The 6,515-nt window shown below is 37.0% G+C and overlaps 1 pseudogene; it reads right to left on the reverse strand.

Annotated features, from left to right (window-relative positions):
• Positions 1–351: 351 nt before the first annotated feature.
• Positions 352–4,470, reverse strand: LOC137648166 (uncharacterized; annotated as a pseudogene).
• Positions 4,471–6,515: the final 2,045 nt, after the last annotated feature.

The following is a 6,515-nucleotide window of genomic DNA, read 5'->3' on the forward strand; positions in this document are numbered from 1 at the left end:
TGCTTTTCCATCGCCAGTATATCAATCCGCAGTGATGGTTTTGATAGAGTACAACGTAGTTCATCTTCATCATGGAGATTAGTTCTTCACTTCGACTTTATTAAAAGTAAAGATGATAAAGTCACTTCATACATAGGTCAAAGAAGAGGGCATAAAATTTTAAGCATAACTTCAGCCAAATTTGGATATCGAAGTAACTGCTTTATCCAAAACTTAATCTCTGTTTGGGAATCAAAGTCAGCTTTGGCACTATCAGGTCTAATAAGATTAATTTTTGCAACAAATGGTTTACTTGAGTTAAGGTATGTGATCACTAAGGCTTTTCTGGAAAATATTGGCTAAATTTCTCTTTTAAGGTCTCCAAGAAATAGGATCTGTAAATTTTGGAAAATGTTTTTGAATGGAATATCAGCATTATTTTCTTCAAGAAATGCAATTTAATGTGCGAAACATGTACAAATTTATCTCTCAGCCTTCATTCCCAAAGACACAGCTTCTTGTGGAAGGCATTTAGTTTTTCTGCAAAATCAAAATGCCAGAAGGTTTTTCTTGAAGTGAAAGATTAAGGGAGTTCAAACTGTGAAATTTTTTTCTAATGATGCAGTTTTTGCCCTGTTATTCATATCACTTAAGAAGCTCTACAGTTATTTTTCTTTCTTGTCGAGATAAGAATTCTTTCACCTTAGTATTCAACTAGAAAAAAATATCTGCAAGGGATTGCTTCTTGGTAGCTATATTACTTCACTTTTGCAACGGAACTTCATGCTTAGTATCCATTTTTATGACACACTTTAGCAAACAAGCGGTTGTTCAATGCATTTGACTTTATCAAGTTAACTGCTTTAACAACTGATTGCATAAGTTTTCAAATCTTTGGCTATTTTTTTGCAGAAAATATATAACGATATATCATGCAAGGAATCTCAAAAGCTTCCGACGAAATAATTTTTATCTAATGTTAAAACTCAGATCTACAACCTAGCATAAAAGGTGTACCATCAGTACACATACTACAGACATTTTCCCACACCAATCCTTGGTGTTTTAAGAAATTATCCTATTTTTTCAATATACCACAGCTTTCATTGTTACTAATGATCTGCAACAAAGAAGTTCATCCCCAAAATCTCCATTATTTATGTAACGAACATAAACAAATAACTGAGGAATATTACCTACATATGTTGATTCATCATCTTCTAATGTGAATAGATCAAGTGCAGATGAACAGTATGATTATAAGGTAAAATTAATTGTTCAATAAAGTAATTTTTTTTCAGTTCTCAGAAATAATACGGTATAAGACGCTAGTAAAGCAGATTTACTTTGTCTTTGGGAATTTCCATCTCTGTCAAGACGAGATTATTTTTTAGATACACTGTGGCGGGATGTTGCAAAACAACCCCCACACCCTTGAATCACTCAAACAGACAATTATCCCACAACACAAACTTTCCCCTTACTTTATCAACTGGACTCTTGGACAGAAGGAAAATTAGAACAAAACATAACCTTACTAACTATATTCCTTAAAACTAAATTATCACTTAATTCTAGAATCCTAACAACCAAACTTGAGATATTAATATAAACGACACAAAAAAACTTAATCATACAAAATAAATAAAACTGCCACATTCATATAAACCCGGATGCACCACAACCTAATATGTTTATAATTGTTTATCTATTATTGCGGAAACTGTCTCCGCACACAACCCGATCAATCCTTGGCACAGCCACCAATCTGTGGCAAACGGAACAATATTCAGCTCCAGTCAATTGAACTAAACAGTCAATTAGTTGTTATCATCACCATCATCATCATCATCATCATCATCATCATCAATCGGAATCTCAAATAACAGGCCAGGTCATCAACGGTTGTGCAGTCAAATGAACAGTCCAAACAATATTAAGTACAGGCCAGGTCATCAAAATCAAAACCACTTTCTAAATTCCTATCTGTCCAAAGGAGAGATAAATAATAAATTGTTCCTATCATTCACAATCACGACAAGCAAAGATAAACAAAACTCTACTTACTCAGAATATAAATAATCACTTTCTCGCTGGTAATACAAAAATAATAAATCCAGTGTTCACACAACTGACGGTTACAGCAGTCAAACCAAAATAAGAATTCACCCAAGACATTCGCCACTGTCGTAACCTAACTAAAACATAAACAAACAATCTCATTTAAACCAACAGTCTTTCCCAATACAAACAATCATTCGCTAACTACCACTTGTTGTTCGGCGCGCACCGCGGACACACAGACACACATACACACACAAAAACACACACACACACTCTCACTCAAGCACGCGCGATTTAGCAAAACTAAAGCAAATGAAATCTCTCTCTCTCTCTCTCTCTCTCTCTCTCTCTCTCTCTCTCTCTCTCTGGATTTGGCAAAAGAAAATAAACAAAAAATATAACAAAAATTAATCCTCCACATTCCTCCCCCCCCCCTTACTTTGCCAAATCCTACTCACACAAAACTCACAATATTTTTTTCATTACCCAGTCGCAGTCGGGAACGGGACCTCTACTCCGAGTAACTGGGCCTCCATATACTCTCTCATTCACTTCTTCCTTATCACCATCATTCGCTACATAAACACTGTCCCTATCTAAATCCCTATCATCTAATATATCATGTACAATCCCATCTACCGCTTTCTCGTTTGGCCCTATAATTACACTCATTTCTGTAAACAGTTCATCCATTTCATCAAAAACATTCTCAACTTTAGCAAAAGATTCATTCATGCTACTTATCATTCTCCTGTCTCTCATTCTTGCGTTTTTCTTTTACATCATCTAATGAAAAGCCACACACACACACTATAGGTATCATTCATACTCAGCCATGATTCATCTGTATTAACTCATTTATCTTCCATACACACTTGCACGTTTACACCCTTGTCATACTTATTCGTATTCTTACCTATACCTATGAATATCCCTTGTACTTTCTCCTCACTTAAAACTTTCAAACGCCTCTTTTTCCTATATTCAACTAACACTAATTGTTTATTTTCCAGCCCTAACTTCTCATGCATACTAGATTCATACTTGTTCATTTCCAACCAATTATTTATCCCATTCTCACAAACATTGATCCAATTCCTTCCACATACACACAGGAGGACTCACCCAGCTGAACCCTCTTACACTCAAGTTTCCCGAACATCCTGGCTGACTTAATCCCTTCCTCCTACATACTCTGGCTACATGCCCATCTGCACCACATTCACTAAACTTACCCCGTGGCTCCTTGCACATTCTAGCATAATGACCATCCTTACCACACTTGCCGGAAATCACAATTGTACGATTACTCCGACATCCACTCGCTATGTGCCCAGTCATACCACACCGATAACATTTTATCCCTTTCTCTTTCTTGCACTCACTAATTCTATGCCCTACCTCCCCACATCCAAAACAACCACCTAAAGCCCATCTACATTCAGTCTTCTTATGACCTTCCTTTCCACACCTATAACACTTTTCATTACGGACACGACTATCTGACATACCTCGAAGCGCACTGACACTCCTATCCCTCCAAACCTGATTCCCTTGCCTAAACCCTTCATTTGTCCTCACAGGTATTCCCACATTACTCGCCCTAACACTCCTATCTACTACACTATCAGCTACCCTCATCGGTCCTCTCATAACAGCATCTCTAAAACTAACAAATTCTGGCACACTTTCCTACATTCCACTTCTTACACTCACAGATTTACTTTCTTTCATACATCTATCTAACTCTTAATCCTCAACTATCTCTAAGATATCATCCCATGTCACTCTTTCTTTCGTCCATCTCATTTTCTTCTTCCGTTTCAAATTAACAAACTCAGCAACATTTTCGGGTACAGTAGCCAAAAACTTCCTCATTAACTCCTTATTCTCATTTATACCTTCCTCCCCATACTTCTTCCTAGCTAAAGTTTCCAACCTACATACATACATCGATACCGCTTCTCTTGTATTCATCCGTGCTTCATCAAAATCATTCTTACGCTTATACCTAAAACTCCCTTTCATTCGTTTTACCTGCTCAATTATTCTCTTTTTCACACTTTCATAATCAACGTCATCTACACTCATTATCACTCCATACATCGTCAACAAATACCCAGTTAAATATTCTCCTAACTCCCTAGCCCAAACTCTTTTACTATCACCATACTTATCCTGATAATACCTCTCATACTCTTTGAAAAATTCATATACATCCCTACTACTCTGCTCATTGAACCTTTCACACCGAGGTACCTCTCTCATAAAAATAGTCTTACACACATCACGTTCATTCTCACTGCTATCATCACTGCCACATTCCTTCTTGTTTCCTAATTCCTCGCTAGAGTATAAAGAATCTAATTCCACAGTCATACTCCTATCCTTGATCATACTCTTCCTAGCCCTTTTCTTACTCGCCACTTTCACTCATTCACGATCGTCCTTGCTATCAGCCTGATACTTTTTCTTCTCTTTCTTCACATCCCTTTTACCTTTTCTTTCATCTTTCCTCTCACCTTTCTGTTCATCCTTACTATGCCTAATTCCCTTATCTTCAATATCACTATCACTATTACTACTATCACTATCACTTCCTTTCCCATTATCACTAACCTTAGCCTTCTCATCCACTATCAACCCATTACCCGAAGCTGAGGACACTCCTCCGACTGCACCTTCCCCCATTAAAGTCTTCATCATCCCCATTACTTGCCCCATCATATCTTCCATTCCTTTCTCCGTCCGTTCTTCATTCTCTCACATCCTCATCTCAACACCCTCTTCCACTCTCTCTACAGTTCCCTGAATTCCCCTCAGTTTCCTATGCATCTCCTCATTCTCACACCTTAACCACTTATTCTCTTGCAACAATTTCTCCTCATGCTCCTTACTCAGCCGCAATTCCTCCTTCAAAACCCTTAACTGTTCTTCCATTTTTCATCAACCTGTTCTTCAGCCTTAAATCTAATTCCTAATCCTATCATTCCTTTGTCAAAGAGTCCAGCTTCAATCCCACCTCGGCAGTCCCTGTTCGGGCGCCAAAATAATGTGGCGGTATGTTGCAAAACGACCCCCACACCTTTGAATCACTCAAACAGACAATTGTCCCAAAACACAAACTTTCCGCCTAGTTTATCAACTGGACTCTTGGACAGAAGGAAAATTAGAACAAAACATAACCTTACTAACTATATTCCTTAAAACTAAATTATCACTTAATTCTAGAATCCTAACAACCAAACTTGAGATATTAATATAAACGACACAAAAAAACTTAATCATACAAAATAAATAAAACTGCCACATTCATATAAACCCGGATGCACCACAACCAAATATGATTATAATTGTTTATTTATTATTGTGGAAACTGTCTCCGCACACAACCCGATCAATCCTTGGTACAGCCACTAATCTGTGGCAAACGGAACAATATTCAGTTCCAGTCAATTGAACTAAACAGTCAACTAGTTGTCATCATCACCATCATCATCATCATCATCATCATCATCATCAATCGGAATCTCAAATAACAGGCCAGGTCATCAACGGTTGTGCAGTCAAATGAGCAGTCCAAACAATATTAAGTACAGGCCAGGTCATCAAAAACAAAACCACTTTCTAAATTCCTATCTCTCCAAAGGAGGAATCACGGCCTGCCAAAATAAAAAAAAAAAAGAAAAACACTTATGAACACTCCTAACTAACTGAACTATCGCACTATAATCAAAGATAAATAATAAATTGTTCCTATCATTCACAATCACGACAAGCAAAGATAAACAAAACTCTACTTACTCAGAATATAAATAATCACTTCCTCGCTGTTAATACAAAAATAATAAATCCAGCGTTCACACAACTGACGGTTACAGCAGTCAAATCAAAATAAGCATTCACCCTAGACATTCACCACTGTCGTAACCTAACTAAAACATAAACAATCAATCTCATTTAAACCAACAGTCTATCCCACTACAAACAATCATTCACTAACTACCACTTGTTCTTCGGCGCGCACCGTGGACACACAAACACACATACACACAAACACACACACACACACACTCTTTCTCGCTCACGCGCGATTTAGCAAAACTAAAGCAAATGAAATTCTCTCTCTCTCTCTCTCTCTCTCTCTCTCTCTCTCTCTCTCTCTCTCTCTCTCTCTGGATTTAGCAAAAGAAAATAAACAAAAAATAAAACAAAAATTAATCCTCCACAACACAGGATTATTCTTGGAAAAAAAATCACCGGTCTTTCTTAACTGAGTTATGCATTTTTTACTAAAAATTAGGTCTCAACTTTTCCTCTATCATAGATTCATCGGAGAGCACTTTATTGCACATCACTTATTAAGTTTATTTTCCTGCGGATATAATACCATTATAACCAATGTTAATGTAGACCCCCATCTGTTTCTTGTTTTTCATTGTTATTTGTCATTGCCATAATTGCAACAACCT

Source organism: Palaemon carinicauda, chromosome 10 (assembly GCF_036898095.1).
Source record: "Palaemon carinicauda isolate YSFRI2023 chromosome 10, ASM3689809v2, whole genome shotgun sequence".
NCBI classification, from domain to species: domain Eukaryota; kingdom Metazoa; phylum Arthropoda; class Malacostraca; order Decapoda; family Palaemonidae; genus Palaemon; species Palaemon carinicauda.